At 41.2% G+C, this 27,935-nt stretch overlaps 1 long non-coding RNA gene across 1 annotated transcript in view; it reads right to left on the bottom strand.

Moving 5' to 3' along the window:
• The window catches only part of LOC142038650 (uncharacterized), a 145,050-nt gene that overhangs the window by 32,175 nt on the left and 84,940 nt on the right, over window positions 1-27,935 (bottom strand). The window contains exon 2 of the long non-coding RNA XR_012652619.1: window positions 20,912-21,029. This is a non-coding gene — a long non-coding RNA (uncharacterized LOC142038650). The remainder of the gene's footprint in view (window positions 1-20,911; window positions 21,030-27,935) is intronic.

Raw genomic sequence — 27,935 nt, 5'->3', positions numbered from 1 at the left:
GTGAATGGTTTCCCACCCAACATCTTCCTTAAGTTGTCTCCCTTCATATGCTCCTTTCCTTAGTGCCTTCTGGCCCTCAGCAAAGTGTTTGTTCAGCCACACTAAGCCGCACACCTCTCCCTCTCTGGGAATATTTATCTTTTACTTGTTACAGGGAAGATCTGCAGCCTTAGAGGAGAGGTATAAACATGTATTAACCCCTCAGGGATTACATTGACTGCCTTGGTAACACAATTTACTTTAGAATTACAGTTCCTCTTACATCGGACTCCTGGTGCCATAAAAAGAGTCTAGTATAAACAAAATCCTGGTTTATACCTTATTTCATATTGATAAAAATATCCAAGATAACCTTCCTACAACAATATAACATGGCCAGTGGTTCTCTTGAAACCTAGAAACAGTTTAAGATGTAGAGACAAAATCTGACCGTAGACACCCTGGTGTAAGTCTGGACCTTCCTGCTCCCATTCTTATGAGTATGAAGGTACCTACTCCTCCTTCTTTAATGTATGCAAATACACTGGGCAGAAAGGTAAATTCTGAGATTTATCAGTAAGGGTAGCCTGCTTCGCTGCACTGATGTTAAGATGCTAAATGGTTTTCATTCATTTTTGTGGTCAACCTTTTTCCACCTTGCTTAAGTCTAGTGGTCCTTGAGGCTACGTCTCCACTGCTGAGTTACTTGTGATGAACAGGACACAAACAGGGAAGGCAGGGAGTGTTAGACCTCATCCAAAATGTGAAAATGCAAGAGACGCTACCAACTTACCAAATCTACCAAAGTCCCAAGTTCCGAAGTGACTTTGATACTCAGGACCCTAAATCCTTGTAAAGAAATCATCATCTTAGCCTAATTAGTCTTAGTCTAACCCTAACATTGCTGTGTGTTTGTCCCTTTCTAGTGAAAGCCCATCTTTATGTTCCTGTCTTTCTTGGTGTCTTGTCTGGCACTGGATGAACTTTTTGGTAAATGCAGAAAAATGCCGTGTTTAATCCTGAATACCTGGATCTAAGGATCCCTTTTAAAGTATTCATTCTATGAAGTTATTTTCCTCCTTTTAAAGATACACTATTCCTTGGTGGCCTGGGCAGGCAGAGTGGGGGCTGAACTGTGTGATGCGGGGGAATTACCTTTCAGGTACGAGTACAGATGGGGACCTCGTCACTCCAACTTTTTCTAACCCCTTCTGTGATATTTTCTCCTTGTGTTAACCTGGGATGAGTCACATCTGGCTGAGTTTTCAGGTGTGGCTCCTAGACCTGAAAAATCAGGCCGCTGACCTCTTTGCACACTACAAAGGGAAGAACAGTAATGCCGAGTTTGCAAGAGTGCTTTCCGAGGTAATTGATCTCGGCGGAGTGCTTTGAAGAGGATCGGCATTATATAAATGCCATCTGACAGTCGAGTCAAAAGATTCCTGCAAAGGACAAATTAAAACCAATTAACCTAGCGAGACGTTAGTCCTTCCATTATGATAGCAGCTCTGCTCTGATAAAAGCAAGAATTCGAACAAGTTGATGATTTCATCTCCTTGGCACGGAGATTACAGCACAGCTGCACAGCTGAGATGTCACAATAAAAGCAAATGCTTACAAAAGGTTGTTCTTTATGTTTTTGGCTTGTAAATGTAAACTGCCTGTGCTATCCATACATGCCAGGAATGTCAACAGTGGCTCCAGCGTACGTCTATTCCCCTCCGATCCAGGACAAGACAAAATTACAAATGATAAATCCTCTCACTTTCAGAGCTCAAAGCAGCAAAAGAAACGGTATTTGGACAGAGAACGCTTTTATATTGGCTTGGGCAATATATATGCAAAGGAGAACAAACTTACTCTGCCAGAAGAGCAGATTAGGTGACCTGCATTACCCTTTCCCTCTCTCCTGTTGCCGTGACTTAGAAGATGGTGAGTTTTCTCCCTCCAACCCTCCCAGACAGACTGCAGAAAGAAAAGAATAAATGGAAGGTAGTGGTTTGTAGGGCTGTGGTTTGTAGCGCTGTTCGATTTAAAGCGCTTTCGGTGTAGGAACCTGACAAATGGTCATGTTTTCTAGGAGAGAAAACCTTTTGAAACGTTTAGAGGGTATGAGTGCAGCTGTGCTTTGTCCATTTGTGTTCCACACATTTGTCAGGGGAGCTCAAGTGCAAACAAGTTGCTAGTGCTGTTGGAGCACCGCTCCGACGTAGCACAGGAGTTCCCTCTGACATGCAAGAAAATGCATGTCCATTGAAAGCAAAGGATTTACAAAGTACAGCAAAAACATGGAGTTTGGGGGCAACTTCCAGTTCTCCGAGATGAGATGGACATTTTTTCTTTGGATAGGTTATCTCATAACAGCCATGTATAGGTTTTTCTCCTGCCTTTTCTGAACTAACTTATTAGCTACTCTTTACTCCAGAATTTAGACCACGACTCACCCCTTATATCCTTTCACCTAGGCATCACCTTTGTGGTTGTAGGTGCCTTTTTTTGTAACTCAAGTTTTCCCCTGCCCTTGGTGTTACAAAGCTGTATCTGATGTGCAAGAGCCCAGCCTGCCCTAGGGTTTGCAGGACAGCTGCCCTTGCAATATCGGGGTGATATATTTGCCTGGAATTACAATTTGCCTCTTGATTTTCTTTGAAATCTAAGAGTTCGGGTAAGGGAAAGAAAAAGGCAATACTTAGACGACCTGAAAAGTATTACTGCCAACTTGTAATATGAACCTGAAGTCTGTAAAATGATGACAAGTATGTGAAATTGTAAGATGCTGGCTGACATTTCAGAGTACAAATATCCACAGCTTCATCCAGATTGCAAAATATTAATGATTTCAAATGGAAAAATCTAATGGGCCAAATGCTGGCCTCTCTTTTCTATTTTAGGGACACCTAAATATGCTTTTTGTTGTTTTCTAAGAGAAACTAAACATATTCTGGAAGTGAAATGACTCAAGTTTAAACGTGTGAAGTATTAGGGAAAAAACCCACAAACTGAAACCTCAACAATATTCATACACATTGTCAGTTTTAAGGTAAAAATCAAGATTCTCATCAGGTTGAAATTGTCTTTTTTTAATTAAGAATCTGTTTCCAAATGGTCAGAATCGTAATACTTTGATACTTTCCTGGCACTTTAGATTATTAACCACTATGCAGTAACTTAAAACTTATGCTAACTTTTCCCTCAGTGTTTCTGTTTCACTTTCTGGTTCTTGAGACAATTCCAGAACAGTAAGGTTGGGTTTAACACCACCAAATGCAATAATGACATTTAAAGTAGCTCTCAACTGCAACTTTGCTGGACTTCCTTCAGAAAATTACTAACTTCCATCTCTTTTTTTGGAACAAATAAGGATGGATCTCCATTCTCCTTTCCTTCTATACCTTCACACAGATACTAGACTTTCTCTAGACTTTTTTGTGAGTCTTATTTTTTTAAGACACAGCAGGCAGCATGCCAACCTCATGGTCAGGTGCAGTAATCCAATGAGTGTATAATTTTCAATTGCACACTCACAAATTAAACTGCAGCTGCTGTCCACAGTTAACCTGATCTGCTCACTGAGACATCATTAGGGAAAATCAATTAATTTTTCCATTCTCCCAAATGGTGCTGAAGTTGAATAGGAGGAGAAGAAAGAGAAAAGGAGGAAAAAAGGACTTCTGTGTCTATTGTGTTGGAAAGATAAAACCAACGGTATTGAGTAGCCAGGTTAATGCAGGTCAGTTACAGCTAGAAAGAAAGGAGATACAAGTAGTTTGTATTACATTTTATATATGAAAATGAGAGCTGCTCAACCATGAAACGAACCTGCTTGGTACTCAAGCACGACTTCCTTACTTTTTCACCAGATACTTTTTCCATGTACTTCTGCTTTATAATCCTCTGTTGAGATTAGTTAAAGGTGAATGGAAAATGTTATATTAAAAACTAGAGGAAAGCCTGCCCTGAAAAACTTGACACTGGCTTCAAACTCCTGAAGGTTCAGGGATTTGTTATAATTCATTAAAAATTAGCTGTAAAGTAAGTCTTTGGAAAATGGGATATGTTACAATAGGAATTATTATTTTTTAAAATCATGAGCCAGACGTGGAAAAAAACCAAAGACAATGCTTAATTAAAACTCATTGCACAGGGCAAAAGATAGACCTCTGAAGAAAAATCCATTAGGATGGCTTTTATGAAGTGAAATGGAGCTGAGTGCATTCCAGGTTTTAATGAAAATTTTAAAATATGATTTTTTAAGGACGGACATTTCAGTTTGGGTATATTAATCAATTTTTAGAAATGCTGTAGTTGGTGTTCACTACAAAAAAATTTTTATTTGGTTAAGAAGATTAAATGCTCAACTGAAAACACTATTTTAGCAAATTCTTGCTTGAAGACGGGCATGTTCTGATGATAATCTGATATGAATCATCAAGAACTGAGCTGGCCAAAGAGAATTAATCCTATTCAAACATCCATACCGAAACTTTAATGAACGAAGTGTTTGCTATAATTATATTTTCTTATGGAAATTCTACCTAAAAGCAAAATAAACCCAAATTTTAGGAGAAAATAACCTTAATACCTATAATTTTTTCTAAAAATGTCACACTAGAACTTGAATTAATTAGATGCTATTATGATGTACTGAATTTTTTTATATAGACAGTATAAACAAATGCCTCCTAGCTGGAACACAGTTATTCATGAAATGTTTCAAGCATCAATCCATGCATTTACAGAATTTTCAGACAACTCATAAAATAACGTTCATAGACAACCAAACCTTTTTTTTTTTAAAAAAAACCCACAAAACAAAACCAAAAACCAATGGGTGGTAGGGTAAGAAAACCAGAAAGTTTTCTGAGCGTGGAGCAGATGATGCAACAGGATTGTGTAGTCTCAGAGGGCTACGAGCAGCTCGCTACGCGATGGTGAGGCTGCTCCTAGGTTGTACAACAGCAAGAGCAAATGAATCACGGTAACTGAGCGGCATCTCCAGTAGTGTCAGCACCTAGCAATGTCAGATCCTGTAAGGAGGCATCCTACTCATAGGAATTTTATCTACAGAAACATAATGAAGCTGAGAGAAGAGGGGGCTTTTTTAGAAAATGAAAATTATGAAAATTCAGGGGAATGGGGAGAAGGAGAAGATATATGGGCTACATGGGTCAATCGTAATTATTTTCTAAGGAACTTTCATGGTAGCTCATAGACAATGCTGAGACTGTGTCTGTCCTTCCTTGAAGGACATGAGGATGGAGGATGATGAAGGACAGGAGGAGGACGCGCTGCAGTCCTGATGGAGCCAGAGGGAAGGGAGGGAAACGCTGCAAAACCTGCACTCAAAAGCCAAAGCAAGTGGGTGTATATTATGCCCTTCCTACTTCACACTTTGTTTTCTTTTTTTTGAATCATAAGTAAAACTTACCAAAAGATTTCAAAAAGCAAAATTTGTGAAGAAGGATCAGACTGAGGTGTGGGAAATTCCTCCTTCACATCCAAACAAACGCACACCCCCACGTTTTGAGCAGAGATACCAGCAGGTACAAACCATACACTTAGTCAGAGATCATTATCAACCCTACCAGATGCCATAATACACCCGAGCGATCACATCACTAAGTAATTAACTAAGTAATCAATCAATTAATTATAAGGGAAAGTTACTCTTGTAACACAAATCAGTTTAGGAGCTCTGGTTTCAGAAATAAAGTATTTACTAAAAGAACTAAAGAAACAGAGCCACCATTGTTTGCAGGAGAGACTCTGTTATTCTTAATTAACTTTTCTGAGTGTAGGCAGCACTCAAATGACCAAAGACTAAATCATCAGCTGGTGTGAGTGAGCATAACACTGGTAAAGGTGAGGAGCAATGTGACGGTTGACAGCCTGGGTCTAGTTTTCGGCTATTAGCAGAATAATCCCAGCCCAGGCAAAGTTTTCATTACTTTTTTTGATAAAAGATATTTAACCACTTTTTTTTTTCCCCACTGCAATTTTTATGTAACTCTGGTTCTTCTGGGACCTGAGCATCACTGAGCTTGCCTGCACTCCCCAAGGAGTGAGATGTACACTGTGGAGCGGTACTTCCAGAAACTGCGATATTTTGGAGAAAGGACCTGTTGACTAAGGAAATAAATCACAAGCTGGTTCAGAAAATGGTTTTGCTTTGCGGAAGACTCCGTTGTGGCTCCCATTTTGTAGCCTAACAGTTCCCAGGATTTAGTTACCCAGAGAGCTGCTCCCTAGGACTACTAGCAAAGACCCTGTTTTTCTTCTGCACAGTGAATCTTGCTGAATCCTCAGCACAGACTGAAAAGCATGACCCACAAAGAGGAACGTGAACAAGCATAGAAAAGAGGATAATTTGTGTCACATCATTTAGGACAAACCAATGGTTTTGTTTTCTGGATCTGAACTTGACTTCTACCATTGCTGAAATAAGTCATGACTTTTTTTTTTTTTTAATGTAGCCATCATCTGTGAACTGGGTAATATATATTTTGCCTATCTTTTTCTACCTAAAGTGTAGGCATTGGGGGGATATACAATGTTCTGCTGAATATTCAGAGATCCTAGCTGTCATCTGGATTTATTACAATAAAAATTAAAAAAAGAAATCGTACTACCTAATTCTACCCTGCAGCAGTTACACCTGTAAGCAGCAAGCTGTCCTGTGTGGGTTATTCTGGAGAGGTGCACCATGTACGCAGAAAAACTCCTGCAGATGGCTCGAAGGACCAAAACATTCTGGAATTTGGGGCTCAACCTACGTACTTATGTAGCTGGGGAGAAGGGGAAAGACTGTGTTTACAATCCAAAGTTTCTGTCAGTCGTCCAAAGCCATCAACACTGCTGCCTGCTGCTAATATTGCTAAACACTGGGAAGAACTAAGATTGATATTTTATATATAAATAGATATGAATATATAGAGATATATATTTTAACAGAGCTCTACTTGAAATAATTTTCCTTGCTTTTTTCCCCTGATAGGGTCACACCTAAATTAACACAGATTCAATGTGGCTAGCAGAAATCTGTGCTCTAAGTAGCTGAGACGGTGTCACTAGTCCCCAAAATATTTATGTGCTAATGCTGCAGTGAAGCTTTAACTAGGACATGAATTTGCATAGTATGCATGCTTTTCTTCGCCTACCCATGTGCCTATTTGCTCATAGAAAAGGTTAAGGAACCTGGGCTATGAGTTATGTTATTGTATGCAAAAGAAAATTCATATATTTGGTTCCCTTGAATATAATTTAAAAAACAAATGCAAATGCATATGAAACAGCAAGCATGAATTTCTGTTGAGGAATGGAAAATGACATTTTTCTGGGAAGGTAGAATAGAAGGATTTGGATAATTTGCTTCCAAAAACCCATAATGGAGAGGGGAAACAAATTTTCAGTGACTTCTTGAAGCCTGGGGTAAAGTTACTACTTTTCATGTTGACATCATTGTTTTGTCTTAGACAATATGAAAGTCAAGGTTCCTGGCTGCACTGTTACCACAGCTCTGTGAGCGCAGAGAGATATCTCTCTGTATTGCTTAGATGTAAAGGTATTTATTAGGAGTTCATTAACTGTTTATTCAATGAAATGAAACATACATCTGGGAAAATCTAATACACTGCTAAGTGTAGACTGTAAAAAAATGATAGTGTTTGCTGGTATCATAGTTTATGCTGGAAGAGGGCTTGGACTAGAAAATATTATCATTAAATACTCTTTTCTCTTTAATAAAGTAGTGCTAAAGCATTGCTAAAGCTAATATTTGTACACTGACTTTTAAGGCATCATTCTAACTGACAAGTCCAAGAGCTGACATTCCCCTCAGTTCCCCAAGCTGGAGTTTGACATGTCAGTAAATGCCGTCTGCAGCCCAGTGTATTTGGGGACTTGGAGAGTTCCCTCAGCTTTCAGTAAATGAGCAGCAAGCTAAAAATGTTTGATATGTGTCCAGCAGCGTAGCATGCTTTGCAAAATACAACCCTAAGGTCTCTTGCTTTAGGGGGATGCAGAAAAAGGGGTGGGAGGGCATATTTTTTGAAATTTCCATTTCAAAAAAAATGGCACTACCATTTTTTGAAATGCAGCTTTTATATAAATATATATATGTGTATCATGTGCATGTGAAAACACACAGCCACACAAATAGCAAAAAGCCCAGATCTCCTCCTGCAGCCAGATCTCAAGCCCCTGCCCCAAAGTCTCACAATATTAAAACTGATCAAGTTTCTGGTTGTTTGTTTTTTTTTTTTTTTTTGTTTTTTTTTTTTAATGGGAAAATAGGTGAATTGTTTTAGCTGGAGGGGGAAAAAATAATGAAAAATTTTCTGAAACCTACACTCCACCACATACATTTTCAGTTCAAACAATTAAAATTTTTCAGTGTTCTATGTAACCCAAACCAGGAATTTACAAAAGGCAAATGAGGACAATGCTAACAATAGCACTATCAAGGCATTTATAAAGTGAATTTATTATCCTTACTATCAACCAAATGGAATGCTGAGAGACAGACGGGGAAATTTTTTATTAATTTATAGGCACACAACTGAATTTATAAGGTGCCTACAATTGTGTAGAAATACTTCTTGAAATGGCATCAATCAGAATAAATCCTATTTATTAGTGTTTTCAGGTTGCCATATGAAAACAGAGCTGAATATTATACATTTCCTGGCAACCGATGGACTTGGGCAATCAACTCCTTTTGGCAAATTAAGAGTAGAATCTGAAGAAATGCCTGATTTCTTAAACACTATTGCATAACTGGAGGATCTTACATTGGGTGTGTCTTTCCAACTCTTGTGATTCACATATAATACATCCATACCCTTCGGAGAATTACATGCCAGATTTCATGTTTTCATGCCATGTTGAAATGGATGCTGGGAATTCTACACTTGCTCCATTTTGCAATGCAAATACTTCGATTTAATGACCAGTGACAACTCCCAACAGAACAGAGATGGGAGAAAGGAAAGCAAAGGAGAAAAGGGGGAAATTAATATAATTTCTGGGCTTAATATAATTAATATAATTTCTCTCCAAATTTGCCTTTTAACTCTCAAGTGACCAAGGAGGCTGCCTGGATGATTAGTTTAGACCCGATACCCAACTTCTAGACGGTAAAGTAAAGGGCGAAGAACGTTGCCCTGTATTCTACTGCACCCCACCAGGCTTGGTTTAAGGCAGATCAGAGTGGGATGCTTTCATAAGAAGAATATTCAGCAGGCTACTAGACCACAGCATCATCATTTTGGCTACCTTCCTCTTAGCGATCATTCATGAGGCTTGGGTGGTGCCACAGCTCCTCGGGGTCACGAGGAAGGTGCTTTTTGCAGTAGGTAATAATTTCAAATTGGGGGTCTAGCAGATTGAAGGGAACAACGAGCCTCTAATTCCATTTCCAGGAAAAGTCTACCGGGAAAAGGTTTGATAAATGTCACTAGTGATGGAAGAGGACCCTTATATTTCCTCAAATATGCCAAGATTATGTTTATACTGAACAATGTTTTAAGTTTCCTAGGAAACATGAATATTTTCTTCCTTAGGAACAAGAAATTTAGGCTAGCAATTTGTTCTGAGATGGTAGAGTTGTGTCCTTTCTACCAAATGGGCAATTCAAATTCAAACCAAGAAGGAAAATTGAAGCAGAGAAGCACTGGTATCAGGTACAGAGATGCAGGAGCTGGTCTGGTAGAATGGCTGGATGGGAATGTGAAAAATGGTGTTAGATGAAATAAAGACTATTCTCCAGGGAGGGGGTAGAATAGCACTGGTCTGGCATTACGTGACTAAGGCTGCAAAAAACCTCAGGCAAAAATCCGCCATTCTACACCCAAACTCCTACGCAGGAAATGGACTGCCCAGAAAAGAGTAGAGAGAAATAAAACGTCCCATGGAGGGAGTGAAGCTGGGGCAGAAAATTCACTCCTCCATCTCCTTTGAGCCAGTTGGGTTTTGTGCACCTGTGGCTTATCAGCAAGGCATTTGCATTTTGCAAAGCTGGCTCAGGCTTTGTTTCCATGAGAGCTTGCTGGATGTTCTCCCGGTTTTACAGAGCCCTGGAGTATGTGTTCTTGTAATCATGTGTTTGATCATATGTTTGACTGCTAACACCGGTGCGTTTTAACACTTCCAACAGGAAAATTCACCTGTACAGACCTGATCAGTGACAAACCTGTTCTTCTGACAGTATTAAAAAATACCTATTAAGAATGCTTTACATGGAGATGAGCAAAAGTGTATAAAAGCAGATGTCAGTTATTTAATTGGCTTAGTCGTTTGTTCTCTGCTGAGTCAGACAAAAAGCTCAGAAATCTGTCATTATGCAGCTTTTCTTATCTATGAAGTCTGAATCTATTATACTGAGGGAGCATGTTTTTAATCCACTCTGCTCAGTATGACCTCATGGCTGTGAGATTGCATTGTCGTATATAAACACTTAATTGTGTGGGCTTCATGTGGACACTGGGGGATTAAATGTGATAGATTCGAATGTGAGACAGCTAGATGCAGGCTATTGGCCTCATATTTTGCTTTGTTTCTAGGGACAAGACACTTAATACAATATGTATGTAATGCCAAGCAGCTCCCATTTTATCTAGTACTGAACCTAATTCTTATGGAGGCAATGGATTTCTTCACAGTTTGTTGCTGTTATAACAAGAATATAAGGTTTGCAGAGGTGCAACAGTTTGCAATCCAGATCTACTTTTCTCGACTGATCAGTTACAATGAGCAAGCTAAACTTTGCTTTGTTAGTCTTTCTCCTAAAAGATATGTTTTTGAAATTCCTTTTTTTTTTTTTTTTAACTTTACTGAAAGGGAGTAAGGGATGATATTGCTGAAATGATACTACAGTGACATAACAAAGAACAGTAAAGGTCAGACCAGATTAATTTGCTACAGGATCAGCTGGAGAATATTAAACCTCTTAACTGTAATCCTTTGATAACCAGTCCTATAATGTAATCATCAGTGTACATCCAATAACACACATGTTAATTACTTTAGAATTATATTTTTCACTTTTAATCAAAAGACAAATTTTAAAGGATGCCACCACCATCCCCCAACAGCTAAAATAACCCATTTCAAATAAAAAGAGACTATTTTTATGAGGTGGCTGGGGAAAAGTCAGTCTGGAAAATATCCTTATGAAGGAAGCATCTGTCACAAGTCAAAATGTTATCACTGGTCCCTGGGGAGATCCAGCCTAGGTACAAACAGAAGTGAAATACTCGGTGCTGAGTTTTGACAGGTGAAGTGTGGATTTTGTGGTCTGGAGAGTATGTTGTTAAGCTGGGTCCGAGCAATTCACAACCCCCCCAACCTTGGGCTAGCATATAAAACCCTTGAAAATCCAAGTTTGGAGGAGGAGGAGGGTTTTTTTCGTGCACAGAGGATTTAATATTCATGGAGAGAGGGCAGCTGCTTTACATGAGATCCACAGGAGCACTTTCTCCCGAAGATAAGAGCCATGTCCCACATCAGCCGCCTTGTGCCAGCTCCCATTGCCCCCCCTGCTCTGCTCCGGCAAAGCCCACCCGTCTGCAAGCCCCTCAAGCCCGTCGGAGGGAGAGCCAGAGCTTTCTGCCAACCGGGCAGTAGTTCATCTGCTATGCGGACAAATGCGTCGAAAACATCAGGCTGCGACCCACACATTTCGGGAACCGTTCTGGAAATCATTACCCACCCTCTAAAAGCAAGAGCGCTTGTGGGTGTGCTGCACAGCTTGTGTTAGCGCGTGTCTTCCAGAAAGATGGAAACATACTTCAAATCTTAAAAATTAGGAAAAAAATATGTCCGCGAATTGATCACGACTTCTCTCCGAGCCAAAAAGCGGTTATGTTGAAACACTGACTTTATTGAGGGTGGTGAAGTGCTGAACTGTTTTGAATTCTGTCCACTTCCTTGATGACTAGGTAGGAATTTCGAGGTGTAATTTTAGGCATTCACAGTGTAACAGTTGGTAAAGTCTTAGTAAATAAATCGGTAAACCCCTCCTTCCCCATTCCAAAAGAGCAGAGATCAAGCTGGACTGAATCTGGATGGTATGGTCCAACTTCTAACAGAAAGGGCAAACACTGTTTTCCTTAAAGTAGCTTGTAAAGTCTTAAAGTTCTTGGGAAAAAAACAATCCCATGGGTACTCTGAGAAAGAGTATTTATACATGACTTCAGTTCCAAATGCGCTGTAAAAGTCTGGATGTACCCAATTATAACAATGTTCGTTTTGATCCTAACAGAGTCATCATTTCACAGTATAATTTCAGATTTCCATAACTGACTCTCTGCTTTCAACAGTCCTTTCCAGTGAAATTTGCTCATCGGAGATGAAGGTGGATGAACGAGTTCAGCAACAATTGCTGGGCAGAGGTGTAAGGTTCCTCCAGAACAAAATAATCACTTCAATTTCTTAAGACGAATGGTTGAAGATAATCCAGCAGCACGTTTCTCTGGCATCCAGTTGTGCCATGCAGCTTTCTGATGGGTGCAGTATTTTGGGGAGGAGGTCAGGTCTTGGGAAACCAGGGGTCAGCTCATTGTAGGAACCTTCCTCTGAGAGCTCAGGTGAGTTACCTGAAGTACGTTTGTATCTATCACACGGCAAATAATGTGCTGAATCCCTGCTTGTGCTGAAAGAACTGAGTCAGGGCTGAAAATGGGCTTGGGAGGTCTCTCTGAACTGACTTGAAGTTTTTGGTGTATTCTAATTTTCAGGCCCTTCCTCCTTCGATAAATACTACATTCCAAACAAAATGCTTCCATCCAAAATGCTTCCAAACCCAAAATCACTCAGACAAACCCATGAAGAAGCAGCGCGTGCACTTTCCACTGATAACTGATCCCAATATGTTACTGTCCTGAGAAAAACAAAAAAAGAAAGGAAAGTTGACCTCAGGGTCAATTCTTGCTCTGGGTTGTGCCGTAATGTAATAGGATTTATAAATCTTTAATTGCAGTTGGTTTGCTATAAATGCTTAATGAAAACATGATGTCCAAAAGGCTGTTGGAGGGTATTAGTGACTAGGCAGAGTTACAAAGCTGCAACGCTGTAAGTAACCTAGCAATGGGCAGAAGCTACAAAGGATTCACGTTTACTTCTCTTGCATCTGTTCTAAAAACGTGCCAGGGATAACAGGGTGTGTGATGTGTGTATCTGTGCGTGCGTGCACGGATATGTGCGTGCGCACGGAATTACATAGCAATAGTTCGATCAGCTCGCCTGGGAAATTTTAGTTTGCGTGGGAAGGCAATTACATCACTTGAAAGCGCTTTTAATTAAACCTTTAAAGGTTTGTTTAGGCAAAGAAAAGCTCAGAGCTCACAACTCATTCCTCCGCAGAGCACTCGCTTTTGGTCACTTCCCTGGTGCCTTCTACAGAGAGCTGAGCTGAAGGGGGAGGATGAGGATGGAAGGGGAGAGGGGGGGGGTCCCTCGTTAGCACCCCCAGCCCTGTGCTCGCTCACTGCTGAAGACTGGCGAGCTGCCGCACGACTCTCCAGCCTCCCCATCTGCAGGGCAGGCACATAAAACCCTGGAACCTCACCCTTTACAGCAAAGGCTTTTATGATTCACTTGTTCCCTTTCTTATCCTGCTTCCCCTCGGAAGCCAAAGAGGGGGGAGGAGGGAGAAGGGAGAGGAGAGGACCCCATCAGATATCGTGTGTCCTTTCGGCCAAGAGTTGACTCTTGGGTGTAGATCAATTAAAAAGAGACTTCACGTAACGATTTTTGTTTTTCTGTGGAAGAAGGGAAGGGCAAGCAGTGCCAGACAAGCTTATGGCTGTTCTCCCTCATGTGGCTTCCTGAAGCTTTTACTCTGCACCATTTACCCTGCATAAATCAATTGCCAGAATATTAGTGCTTTGCTTCCTTGTTTACTCTGAAAGATTATGTCCCATTAGCAGATTTGTCTTGTAATTGAACTGAAGTGTAAAATGCCAATGTCCTGACAACCTGAATGTACAGGATTAACTGCTGCAGACTTTTCTGTCCTCTTTTGAAACATTTTGATTGAGCATAATTAATCCAACTGAACTGATAGGATGATGGATGCTTCCAGCCACAGTGGTTTGCAAAGTGAAGCAAGACTGGACATATATATCATAGCAAGATAAAGAGGTAATGACAGACAATGGCTTCTGTTTTTACAGTGCTGCTTTTTTCTCCATCTAACTACATTTCAGCGGCAAAGCACAAACCTCAGTGTCCTATTTCAGGAGTACGTACTTGTGTCAATTCATTTTTGGAGCGCCCTGAAAGCCCCTGTTTAACTTTGATCATCTGCATAAGTGTCAGTTTGGAGTCAGGGTCTAATCACCTTCAGCAGTGGCAGCGTGTGGGCTGCCACTGACCTGGACACAAGTGTTACCGAAGCAGAGATTATTTTTTTTACCATTGCAGCTCTCCCAGGCACGTTCTCTCTTCAGGGTCACAGCACACCATTGACCAAGCAGGAAAAAACTTCAGAAGAGGCGGGACACGTCTTTTGTACGTTGCATTAATCCAGCAGCAAAAGGGTTTTCTGCCCAGACTGGATTCTTGAGTCTGTGCAGTATATGAAGTTGCAACGCTCAGAGGAAAACGCCAAAATTTTATAAAAGAGGGTATGACAAGTTAAGTGCTGACCACTGTCACCTAACAACAACAACAACCACAAAGCAACTTCAGACGATTTGCATGAACAAGTCCCATCCCCTGATGTACACAGACTGAACCCAAAAGAGGAATTGGCGTTATCAGCGTTGTCCGACTGTTGCACGACAAATTCAGGGTTCCCATTCTCCTTCCATCCAGCCTGGCCTTTGCCATTGCTCTTTACTTACTATTTTTATAATGTCATCCGCCACATCTGCTCTGAAGGCTCAGGGCCAAAGCAGGGATTGAGGGCTGAAGTGGAGTGTTTATTATTCGTGGGATAATGAAAAAGGAGACACTAGTCTAGCAGGTACCAAGACGCAGGGTAAGAACGTGAGAAATAGCCTGGCTTTGCAGTTGGCCTACGTTATTTTGATGTCTTTGCTTTTTTTCTGCTGTTGCTTTTAACCCTTTTCTATAACAAAGATGAAAGGTTTTAAGAAACAAGGACAAATAGATGCTTTGCAATTCTTCAGGGCGCAGCCTTCAAGTTCAGTTCACAGAAGCGGCATTGTTTTAGTTTACCAGAAATATTTGAGTTTCTTGTCCCTGACCAAAATGAAGTTAGAAATCTTGTAAAAAACGGTATTATTGTGGTTACTTCCTCTAACCGATCCTGGAATTACAGAAGCATGAAACAATGAATAAAAGGAAAAAAATCAGAAGATATGTGTCACCACGTGCCTTTATTTTCAATTACTATGAAGAGAACATCATTTACTGTCTCTTTCACGTGTGAAAACAACACCTACAGCTTGACTCAACTTCTGGGCTTCTGCAAAATCTCACACACGAGGCACACCTCGCATTAGAAATCAAGAGGCAAAGCAGAATTATGCCTAAGGAGAAGAAAAAATTTGCTCGAGTCAGATTTCTGAGCACAGCACCGCAGCCCTCTGCTCGCTAGACTGGAAGGTCAGCAAGTGTATGGCTTGGGAAGTCATATTCTGCTTTATTATGTAACTCGTATCTCCGGAATTAAAGCTTAATCCCAAACTGTGGCTTGGAGAACAAATCAGAAGGGACTTTCTTACATTATCAGTAACACAACCACCCTGTTTTCTAATGGTACAGTAACATAAGCATAAGCAATAAGGATGTTTTTTAATCTGAGCCACCATGTAAGGGAAATGAAGCTGCTAGTTCTCCTTTGCTGCAAGCCTACAGCAGCTGTCCAGAAAATAAAGGTTCTTGCCAGAGCTTTGATGAAACACACAGGGTTTTGTATGGCATCGGGTGCCAAACATGCTGCTGATAGAAGCAATAAATCCACATCCAAAACCTAAAAATAATATTGGGATTGTTTTAAATTAAGGTTAAGGAATATGGATTTAATTAGACCCTGCATGGATTCTGAATAGCAATTATTACATATTTGTTCAGGTTTAAGTATTTTTATAGGATTTTTTTTTTTTAATCCTGTTAGAATATTTTTCCTATGGGATGGGGATCATCTTTGTGAGAGGAAGAATGGTCTTGTGGTTAAGGCTGGCCTGAGACTTAGGAGATCTGGGTTCGATTGCTGGCTCTGCCACAGACACCCTGTGTGAGCTTGGGCAAGTCATTTAACAGCCAGCTTTTTTTTCTTAAAATAAAAGTCCAAGGCCCATTTAAGCATCTAAAAGATGCGGCTGCTGAGAACTGCTGAGTGCTCAGCATTAAAAAGAAGAAGGAAAAAAAAAAGAAGAAGAAGAAGAAGAAAGCTGGCTGCCTATCTAAGGGTTGTCCTCTTTTGGTCCCTTCAGCGCATGCTGAGAATTTCTGAAAATCTGTCCCTTCGTGTCTCTATTCTTCATCTGTGGAGCAGAAATTGTAACACTCCTCTAGCACACAGGGATTCTGGAAGTGCTAGCAAAGCTGCAAACGGGGAGTACGATTGGGATGAAGTTAAAATGATTTTACTTTGGCTTTTATGCCAGCAGTGGGTGAAAATATGAGAAACGTCATTGCTTCTTGCCAAACTGGTTAGCCTACTGCTGCAAGCAACCCATGAAAAGGAGGTGGTGCGGGGATAGTCTTTCTGGCATGATCGCATTGTCTGGGTTTGAACTGGGCGGACTGGTGGCATTAGTTTGGGGAGTCATGTGCGTTTGTTTATTGTTCCCTCCAGCAGCCCGATTTTCAAACTGCTCATTCAAAACGTTGACTCATTCTGCCCCTGGTTTGAACCAAAGGACACTTGCGGGTGATGTCAGGAGCTCAGAAGGAGCCCCACGAGCCTTCGGGACCTGTGTGGGGTTGGGCAAGGTTTGCGCTCGCAGCTCAGCAGCGTTTTGTGCGGTATTTCCCAATGCGGCTGCTGTGCCTGCCACCGCTTCTGGCTGCCAAACCAACACACGCTGTTCAGAGCCTCGTCCTGATCGCTTCCCCAGTTCCATACATGACCGGTGAGCCAAAAATTGCAGTTGCAACATCAACAGTCTTCAATATACATTTGCAGTTTGGCACCAATTCGTTGTAGCGTGATAGAGGGGACTCAGAGAAGCTGATGAAGCTCAGACGTACAAGTATTTGTTTTGTTATTTAGGACAAGGGAGAACAGAAAAGATGACTAGGAAACTTTTTAGAAAAGGTTACCAAAAATTGCTGATTAAAAATGTTTTTGCTGTGACAGTGTCTTTCCATCCCTTAAAAAACAATGAATGAATTTGTACTCACATGAGGGAATTTGACCTCGTTTCTCCATTTTCATTGATTAAAAAAAAAGAGATGTGTTTTTGGTTTTGACAACACTTTCTGCATCTGTAGGTACACATGGAGGATGAAAGAAACGTGGCATATAATAGATGTCATAGAGTTAACACAGAGGTGAGGGAGGTACAGCAACAGGACTACGCAACTACGAATCATACAAATGCAGTGAGAATCCTAGGGAAGTATTGGTGACAGATGTTCTGGTGACAGGTAACTAACGACAAAATTATTATTAAATTAAATCAGGCTAGCAGGGATTAAAATTACAGAGGAGATCAATAATATACAAGAATACGGCCGGCAGTACATTCATTCAGGATGCACACATTGATGCAAAAGAAAATGCTCTTTTTGAGGATGCAGATAGCACACGGGAAAGCTGTCTCTAGAGTCAGGGAAAACAGTTTTGAATACAGCAAGATTATAACTTTGTAAAGTCAAAGATCACAGGTGTAGATTCATAAGGTCAAAGCGCATTTCTCATTGGAAGGAACCCTCTGCTCAAAGCGGAGTGAACTTCAAAGCTAGACCATGTTGCTCAGGGCCTCATCTAACTGAGTTTTGAATATCTTTATGGGTGAGGATTTCACGTCCTCTCTGGGCACCTGTTCACTCTCATGGTGAAATTTTTTTCCCTTGTATCTAACTAGAATTTTCCTTGCTGCAAGCTGTCTGCTGCTGCTTGTCCTTTACGGTGTACCTCCGTGTTGAGTCTGGCTCTGCCTTCTCTGCAACCTCCCCGTTGAGTAGTTGAAGACGGCAATTAAAGCTGTCTTCAGCAATTAAAACACAAAGCTCTTCCTGAGCAGCCTTTCAGCCATATTTTCCTCTGCTATCAAGTCACCTATTACAATCACTCTGTGCTGCTCACGTGCTCCTCTTCACTAGCCGTGGATAAGCAGCTCTGCATTTATTAATATTTTAAAATAGAACGCTATTACCAGTGGCTCTGGCAAGCACCTGATCCATTAATTGCTGGGGGCTGGAGAGTGTGCAGAGAAAGGATCGCAATGAATGTGTCAGCCTGTCCCACGCTTTTGGGCTGATACCCGCTATGGGCTCCCTCCGGGACAAGGCGCTGGGCTGGGTGAGCCCTTGATCTGACCTTACAGGGACCAGTTTAGGGGTACGAATGCAACCTGTCTGCTTTCTTGTAAGTATTTGCAAAGCTGCTCCGACAACATGTTCAAGCCAGGTAAAAAGAAAACTAATTTCTCCCTTTTAAGTGTGGGCTTGCCCACTTGCTAGTCACAGGGGCTGATACCACAGTATTCCCAATACCAGTTCTGGTGGCACTGGGACAGTTACAGAGGGCAAGTCTTTCAGTGCCTGTTTGCAGTGGAAAGTTTTTGGGGTTTTTTTGGGTAAGCAGCACGTGCCCTGGAATGTGAAGAATGTCCCTGTGTGGATTTCCACCCGTTGCTGCCGGCCAGTACAGCCGTGTTTCGCTTTGGAGCATGGCCAGAGTGGAACAGATTTGCAATATATTTCCTGAGTCACTTACGGCGGTTGGATGAGTTTCCTTCCAACAGCTGTGTAAGAATCAAAAGATAAAAACAGAGATCTGGACCTCGTGCCCAGCCAGAGCAGAGGCTGGGAGTGGTACATACAGAAGCTGGCCATTGGCACATCCTCTATATGGGTCACGGAATTTCATCGCCTGGAGCCAGCAACATCTCCACGTGGAAATTCCTCATGATTGTGGAAGGGGTTACAACTGACACTGATCAGATTTAAGTCGTTTGAATGGATTCCCCCACAAAAAGCACAGTGTAAAAAGCTAGAGAATCATATCATGCTTGCTACTTCTGTACTTTGCATCCACTCTGAGCTAGGATTTTTATTTTTCTTAACGAAAGTTAAACTCATATTCGTAAGCATAATTACAGGGGTGTTGGAGATTTCATTCAGGATACTGACAACAATGTAAGACCTGCGGAATATCTTAAAACTTTCCAACAGCTCTGATATGAATTATCTTGGAAGTGTAGGGCAAGTTTGTTACATTTTCTCATGGTTTCATCATTTGTAAACTTCATGCTTAATAAAATTAAGGTTTTTATGTGCTTTTAGATAAAATTTGGGGGGGCCTCAGCTTAAGAAATGTTATGGTTTTTTCCAACATTTTAGCCAAAGGAATAGAAGGAAAACAGGACTCTCCCAGGGCACTCAGCATCCTGCAGGGCTGGAGCTTTAATTGGGATCTTAAAGGGCAGAGGTGGTATTTTATATACCACTCAGTGCCAAATGCACGGTTGGCACCAAGCTAATCATCTGCCTCCAAGCAATCTCACAAGGGCAGTGTCAGATCAAAGAGATTTAAAAATGAAGAAAACCCTATGAAAGCTTAGCATTGCCAGGGTACTCCGTTGACGTGGGCGAGAGAAGAGCCTGGTCCTTCAGACATGAAAACTAATGAGGGCTCTCAGCCTAGGAGATACGCTGCCCGACGGTCCATTCTCCAGAATTGCCCCCAAAGCCTGTTACTACTAGACAGAGACTTGAGTGGAAAAAAAGCTATGGATGCCTGCCTGGATATGTCCAAAATGCTGGTAGAATTCTTTATTCAATGATGGTCTGAATGAATACAAATATATTTGAAATTTTATTAACGTCTGTAAAATAATTTTGAAATGGTCATCAAGCTCATAGCTGCCAATAATAATGACTCCCTGCTTCTGAGTTAATATTTCTTTTCATCTCTGGCTTTTGGGCTCCATTAGCCAACCATTTTCCATGGTGATAAGAAATGGCACACCAGAGGAGCCATAACAGCGATATCATCACTGGGCACTCCTTCGGTGCCCATCGACAGAATATTGCAAAGTACTTTATCAATAGGAATTAATTAGTTCATACAGTGTGACGTCAATGTTATAAGGGTGCTTTCAAAGAGGAGAAAACAAAGGCGCAGACAACTTCCGCGACGCTTGACAAAACACTTCATAGTGATGGATAAAGCCAGAAACTCATTTCCCAAGTTCCTGTTCTTGCTTTGCCACGTCTTTTTGCTCCAGCTGCACCAGCACTAGTAATTGCTCAGTGAGGCGTACTGCAAAGTTTCTTTGAACTGATTACACTGTTTAAGCACCCTAGAAACAACAATAATTTGCCATATGGTAAACATAATTCAATTTGAGCTCTAAAATCTATACTAACCCAAATCCAAACAAACGCAAGCGTGTTTTCTTATTAACAGGTTAATATTTGGATCTTCCTTCCTTGTAAAGACACTCATTTTTGGACGATTCAATTTACGTGTAGTCCACGATGAGATCTGTTTGCAGGTGGGATTATATTCCCACCGCTAGTAAACTTCCCATTTGCTTCCTGCACAGCACTGTTCGAACTTGATACAGTCTCCAGCAATTAGACTGCTTTACTGACAAAGAAAAGGGGTTTGATCACAGAGACAAAAGCATTTCAGGCTCCCCAGGAGATCATAAAGTTAGACTGCAGTTCCATTGATTCATGGCCTATGTGTTCCCACAGTAAAAACACAAAGCAACATCATTTTTTTTCTCTGTGGATCCAAAAAAAGAGCCTACCAATAGACCGGAATATGGAGGATAAATGCTCTCACCACTGCTCTGCTGGCTGGATTTTAGCAGGACTTGAAACATCATCCTTCTTGCATCTAAAGACGGACGAATTACCATGAATATTTTAAGAAAACAAATTAAAAAAATCTCCAGCGGGTTCTGGAAAAAACAGAAGGAAAAACAGCTGAAAGTTGGACTCTCCAGGCTGTGCAATACAGAGGACATAGACATTTAGTTTGATTTTCTGACTTGTTGTTGCATCTTCTCTCAGACTGAACCTAGCATTAACTCTACCTTCATTATTTCCATAAACTTGAAAGTAAGTAACCTTGGTGGGTTTTTTGACAATAGCTTTCACACAACATTGCGATTGTCACTACTCTGAACAACAGAATTTAGCTGGGGATGTCAGCCCTGTCTGATACACTTGAAACATAACTCAAAAGTGGGGGAGGACCCCCTTGAAAAGGCAAGCACAGAGATGATGCCATGTCCCTTCACTCCTCAATCTCTTGCGTTAATATTCAGAGAAGTAAACACCTGCCCACCGATTTGCCAGTTATCACTGACCATTTCACCCAAGGCAATAATACATATCAGTAACTAAGGTATGGGGCTTGAGAGGCTTTTGTGGGAGTGGAAAGACGAGTAGTAAAACCCTGCGTTTCATACAAATTATCTGCCTGGAGCAAAGACTCGTGCTTTGTGTAGATTCGCACATGTAAGACAGAGAGGTGTAATGGGTGTTGTTTGGGGTGAGCACTGAATGGAGTCCCAGTGGCATTCCTGGGCTCTTTCAGGAGGACAACCATTCACCATTTATGTCCATTCTTGTGGTTGAAAGTTAAATCTTTGTCTGGTGGATTACTGCCAGTGCATTCCTGAAACAGGAGTCTTCCTTTGCTTTTGTGTAAGATGTGCATTCATTCTTTTCCACATCAGCAGTGCATTACACAAACCAGCATCAAGTGTGATTCAAAAAGAAATGGGATTAGAGGTACCATGCAGTACAAAGCATACCACACGCGCCAGACAAAATCACAGGTTCAAGCAATAAGCAGACGGAGACATAGCAAGAGGGCACGAGCGGTGTAGTAGTGTACTTAGGAAGCTAATCTTAGTTATTATTTGTTTGAGCGTGACCACAAAAATGGTTTGAAAGAGGTTTTGTATTCTGCAGCTACATCATATAAACCATTGCATAAGCTGATTAAGTTATATCTTAAAAACTACTAGTCTCTGTGCTCCCAGTGTTCCCAGTGCTTCCAGTGGAAGGTAGTTCCAGACTCTTCCTGTTCAGGTTACTGGAACTTATCTGATATCCAGCCTAATTATACCCATCATCATTTTGCTGCCATTTGTTCTTCTCTTAACACTTCCTTTAGCTTAAACAGTTAGCTGTCTCACCTCCAGATGTATTTATGCGATTCTTACTCGAGAGCCATCATTTCAAAGATAAATAGGTGGAGGTCTTTAATCTCATAAGAGTGATCCTGTGGTTAATAGTATGTCTTCTCTGTTCCAGTTTGAATCTATTGTCCCTGTGTATGGATAACAGGGAGTATACTAGCCCTCCTAATCTCACCACTTGCAAAGACATTGCCACTTCTGTCTCCTGGGAAGATATCTCTAGACACAGTCTAGGAAAGATTTGAGTCTTTCATGGATAATTCACACAGATACAAAGTAATCGCACTGCGACTAACTCACATCTTTGCGCTCAGTTCCTGCTAATGAGGTCTCTGCTCATATCACCACCCATGAATTTCCATCCAACACAAATTCTTGGTTCATGTACCGAGTACAAAGCAGCTTGAGAAACATAGTAAAACTGACGTTGATACACTGCCCTCCTGAAAAGCATCCAATTATTCTACACAAACATAGAATTTCAGCTACACCCTCCCACTGAAATGCAGACAGCTTATAGTGTGGAAGGTTGACTCTATTAAATACAACTACCAGTCACATCTGACAAGATGGAAATCACCTTCTCTAATGGAAACAGAAATTTCAGGAGGCAGGAGGTAACAAGGTTTGCTCAGTGCACCAATATTGCTGAGTATAGTCTTGCGAAACACGCCGTGGGATCTTTAATGATGTGCTATTTCATGGGTAAGGAGAACATTTTTAATGCGACAGCTGAAGGATGCCAGATGCTACAGCACAAAGCTGCCTAACTTCACACATGAGAGTTGGTCCTGACTCAAAGGGAGTAGTGCCACCTACTGAATTGCCGCCACCATTCCCTGCAACAGCTGGATTTTAATGCCACTTATTTGGGTGAAGCCCATGGTCTCCCAGATGATGCACTTCCCAAGAGTAGCGGGTGCAGGACTAGATGCCTCATTTTGATGATGTAGAGATGTGCTGAGGATGGAGGACCTTAACTTGCTCTGTGGCACTTCGGTGTTACCTTCAGAATGAACATGCCCATTGTTTCCAAATGAAAAGAGGTAGAGGAAGCCGGACCCAGAGAGTAATGTAACGTGTTATTGCTTCCATAAGAAAGCACAGGTTTCAAGGCACTCATCTCCAAACCCATGGAAGTGCCTGTCAAACTGGAAGTTAGATACCCATTTTCTCTTTTGAAAATAATCCTGAATATCTCCTTCACTCTATTTTTTTTTACTCCCTTAAATTAGTCAGTCACACATATATCAGTACTTACTACAGCTGACATTAGTGAGAGGTCCAGCTCTTAGGACAGTAGGCAATCATTAAGATTTTGCTTCCCAGGAGAAACTGGGGACACTCTATCTCTTTCCTCTTGCCATTCTTCTGATGATGTGCAAAAGTAGTCTAAAAGTTCTTTAATAGCCTACTTATTTTTCTTATTCGTTTACCTTAAAAATATCAGAAGCGTCTTGTCTTTCTGATTTTATTGCATGCATTTCTTGAGAAATGCCTAAGCCTCATTTTCTGAGCTGATTAACTGACAATTAACCCAAATTAGTTTATACATTTGTAAAGACTAATTTAGCCACCCACAAGTATTTGTTTTAGGATACCATAATTTGTTCAAAATGGAGCAAAATATCTAATCTAGCTATTCTTGGGGTTGATTAAGAGGTAGCAGCTCATCACTGCTGAAGATGTAGTGGTTAGAGCTGGTTTGAATATTTTTGGAAGTCATTCTTTTTCCGCAGAACCCAAAATTGTTTCATCTGATGTATCTTGGCTACGTCAAGCTTTTGGTGAATCAAAGGCTGGTTTCCAATGGAACCATGCCTGGATTCGTGATGGGCTTCTGGGGATCTGAGGGCTTCCAGCGCTGGCGATTCCCAGGCAGCCTCTGCTGCCAAGCTCATCCCAGGGCGGCAATTTGAAAGCCCTAGGAACACGGGTGGTGGTGGAGAACCAGAGGAGAAAATATAGAAAAGACATAGAAAGAATTTTAAACAATCATAATTAAATTTAGCTCATCTCAAATATCAGTTTTCTCGTCCAATAACATCCCTGACATTGTCAGTTTATTTGTTCTCTAGCCATTCATTGTCTCCTGGAGGCACATGCTGCCAAACTAATGACAAGCAGCTCCTCGGACAGAGCCGGCGGGTGGACGCAGCTGGGTCCAAGCTGAGAAGGTGCCATGGGTCCAACCGAGGTCCCCAGGGAGGCAGCGGAGGGACAAGCACTGGGCTTTTGGAGGTGCCTTTCCCAGCCGGCTGGGGAAAGGGCTGTCGTTTCCACAGCTGCCTTCGAGCGCAGCCTCGGTCTTCCGTGGAAGAGTTCTGCAAGGCTTTGATAGACCGAGTGCTTCTGCCTCTCCCAGAAATACAGTTTTTAGGCTTTTTTCTTCCCTTGTAAGGAACCACTGAAACCCTGTGAGCGTTTCCACCTTTGAAAAATTCCATTTTAAGCATCAGGAATCGGTCAATATTTGCCACTGCCCAGTGTCCCGCAGAGCTAATAGCAGCGTATCGGCATCATCAGCGTGTGTTGGAGAGAAATGAATGGCCGCAGCTTCAGACCTCTCTGTCAGCTCCTGGCAGGCAGCTCTCCTGGCATCCCCAGTAACACCGAAATGTCTACACAAGTCGCAACGCATTCCTCGTAAAGATAAATCACCCACCGCTCTTCAGAAGATAACTTGACAAATGCAATTTACCACTGAAACAAGAACAACCTCACAATATTTGCTGCCGAGAAAGAAATAACTAACCACGTTGATCCACCTAAAGTAATTTGAGGAATCTTGCTCGGAGATGTGTTGTTGCTGCTTGGATGCTATGCAGCTCTGTAGAGCATTAACAAAAAAAGGGATATTCAGTATCAAATTCACTCCATTCCTCATTAATTTGCTCTTTTCACAGGCACAGTATGGGCTGGTGTAAACTAATAATCAGCAATGTTGGATGAAGGAGCCTCATGGAAAACTCTCCGTAAGATTTCTTTCTTTGTTTGCTCTGGGACTGTTACTGCTGCCCTCCAGAACAAACCAGGGGTGGCATTGCTGTGTTCCCTGAGGTCCCTCGACTTGTAGGAACCCGCATTTTTACTTCAGACTGCTTCTTCGATCCACCCTCTCTAAGGCTGTGTGTGTATGTGTCCATATACTGTGATAGCGCCTGGACAGAAGGCTGCCACTGGCCTCCAGGATTTTATGAGTTTCAACACAAAAGTTTGCTATTCAGCATTAGTTGGCTTTTTTTTTTAATATTTTTTTTTTTCAAAGCTGCTTTCGCTCCCTCCTTTTTTTCCTCTCTTCATTGCAATTTTTGGTCATTCAACAGGGATAATAGTGGCAGAACAGATAGATAGAATTAAACAGCATGAAAAAATGTGAAACTTTCCAGCTGACGTTGAGTGGATTTAGGCAGAAGGTCAGTACGGCAAAGTTACTTATGTCAGAAGCAGGCACTGGGATAAACTATATTCCTGTAAGTTGCTCAGGCTTTGACAAAGAAGGTGATTTCTGTGTGAGGAAACAATTAGAAAATAGTATCTTGGTCACATCTGCCAGACCTTCATACCTCTGCAGTTCAATTGTATATACAACTTTATTAGTTTGCATTCTTATCTCCACCGTGATTTATACTTTTTCATGAAAGCATGGCCTTGTAAAAGTTTTTCAGGCTATAGGTGTAAAATACATTTATTTTAGGATGGTTTGACAAGAGAAAAAAAAGCTTAAAGTATTTGCAAAGATATGTTTGACTATCTGGCCTTTGCATTCCTTCCTCTTGGAATGAAGAGTTTGCAGAAGAAATTGCCAGAATACGGACAGAACAGACTGCCAGCTAATGTGAAAAGGAGGATATGGAGGTAGGAGATACAGAAGAGAAAAGCAACATTTGGCAAGATTTCTTGTGTAAGAGAAGAAAATGAGAAGGTACAAATATATATACCAAAACAAAAAAACCCATGCCATTCACAAGTTTAATTCTGAAGAGAGTGAAACATCTCATGGAAGTGCAGAGACCTAAGACAAGTAAAGACCTTTAGATAATTGGCAGCATTTTTGTTCCCCAAACATAAGAGCAAAAATTACTTAAGTATTTTATTCTGCCTCTATATTTTGGGTGCGAGACTCATGTTGCATTGGTTTACGATATGTAAAAATCTGCCCACTTCTACCAACATAAGCTATCGTAGGAGGGAAGGAATTTAAGAAAAGGAATGTTATTTCTTGCTAATAGGTTCCCCTGAAAGGAGGAGTCCAGATACAGCAGTGAAATGCTGGTTAATGGTAGTAAAACATGTTGAACTATGGGTGTGGATAGTGTCCAGGTCAGAATTCACAAAGGAATATTTAGTTTGGGAGAGGTCATGATAAATTACAGTAAAGTGAGGGGTTATCCCTGCTAGACAAGAGAATAGGGATTTGGCCCACTAAGTACTATGACAGTTATTCATTTATCCTGCTCTTTGGTCTGCTGTAAGGAAGAAATCCAAGTCCTGCTGAAGTCAATGGTTCCTTTCCCCCAGCATGAATAAGGCAGAATCTGACAGAGGGTTCGAAGACTTGTTGCAAGCCAAAATCCAGAAAGGACCCCTTTTTTCCCCCCTAATCAATAAATTTGTCCTTTGTCGCAGTGCAGTTTTCTATCTTATTTTTTCTCTTCATAAAGAGAAGTTATTGGTTTTTCTCTGATACCAACACTGTATATAGAGCTGGATCTATAATTCATGAGAATGAAAACAGTGGCATTAGGAAGAAAACCTGTCATAAATTAAGCTATTAGGCTTTTAAATGAGCAGTGATGGCAGTGTGGGGATGCAGAACATTTATTAAGATGCTAAATATAGGGATAATGCTAAAAGGTTTTCATCAATACATGTTAAGAACAAAATACTGAAAGTACTTTGAGCTTGAATTTTTGTTCTCTGTAAATTGTATTGATGGTTTCTTTCCTTTGGTTTTGTGGGTGGTTTTTTGTCTGATTTTTTGAGGGGGGTTTCTTTACCCTTTGAAATCAAGACTGTTTCTATGGCTCGCGGGAGGACAGCTGCGTTTTGAAACTTCGACCTTCCCCCTCTCCACTTCTCCCCCGGCAGCATCACTAAAGACAACAATTTCAAACAGAGGGTGGAAGGAAGGGGCTGAGGCCGTGTCACAGATGCTCCCGGAGATCCCTCGTTGTACAAACAAGTTGTTTACGAGGAAGTTTCTCAAAAAAGTGCCGTGGCTCTAAGAGGTGGGAGAGGCAGAGATGGTGCCAACAGTGCCAAGGGGCCAAGAGGGGACCGCTTTCTTCTACAAATTCCCCATTTATTGGGATCTACATTCACTTTTTATAGGTTTACAGGTGTCCCAGCACACACACTCGCAAGTTCCTAATCCCATTTGACCAAATACTGTCACCACTGACCCCACTGCAAACGTGGGTTATGTCTGATGACATTATAGGAATACCTAAAATATGTTGCAGTCTCTTTGGGAAGAAAATGCACCCCACTGCCTTAATCTGTACTTGCAAAAGATCAGGATTTTACAGCAACAAAAGGAAAAAAATATTGTAAGATGAAATATGAAAGAAAAATAAAGCTGCAGCTTCAGCTTGTGTAAATCACTTGGAGCCCTGCCTGAGGTTTTCTATTTGAAGCTAAATATGATAGTTT

This window comes from Buteo buteo, chromosome 13 (genome assembly GCF_964188355.1).
Source record: "Buteo buteo chromosome 13, bButBut1.hap1.1, whole genome shotgun sequence".
NCBI classification, from domain to species: Eukaryota; Metazoa; Chordata; class Aves; order Accipitriformes; family Accipitridae; genus Buteo; species Buteo buteo.
This window is presented reverse-complemented; position numbering and strand designations above follow the sequence as displayed.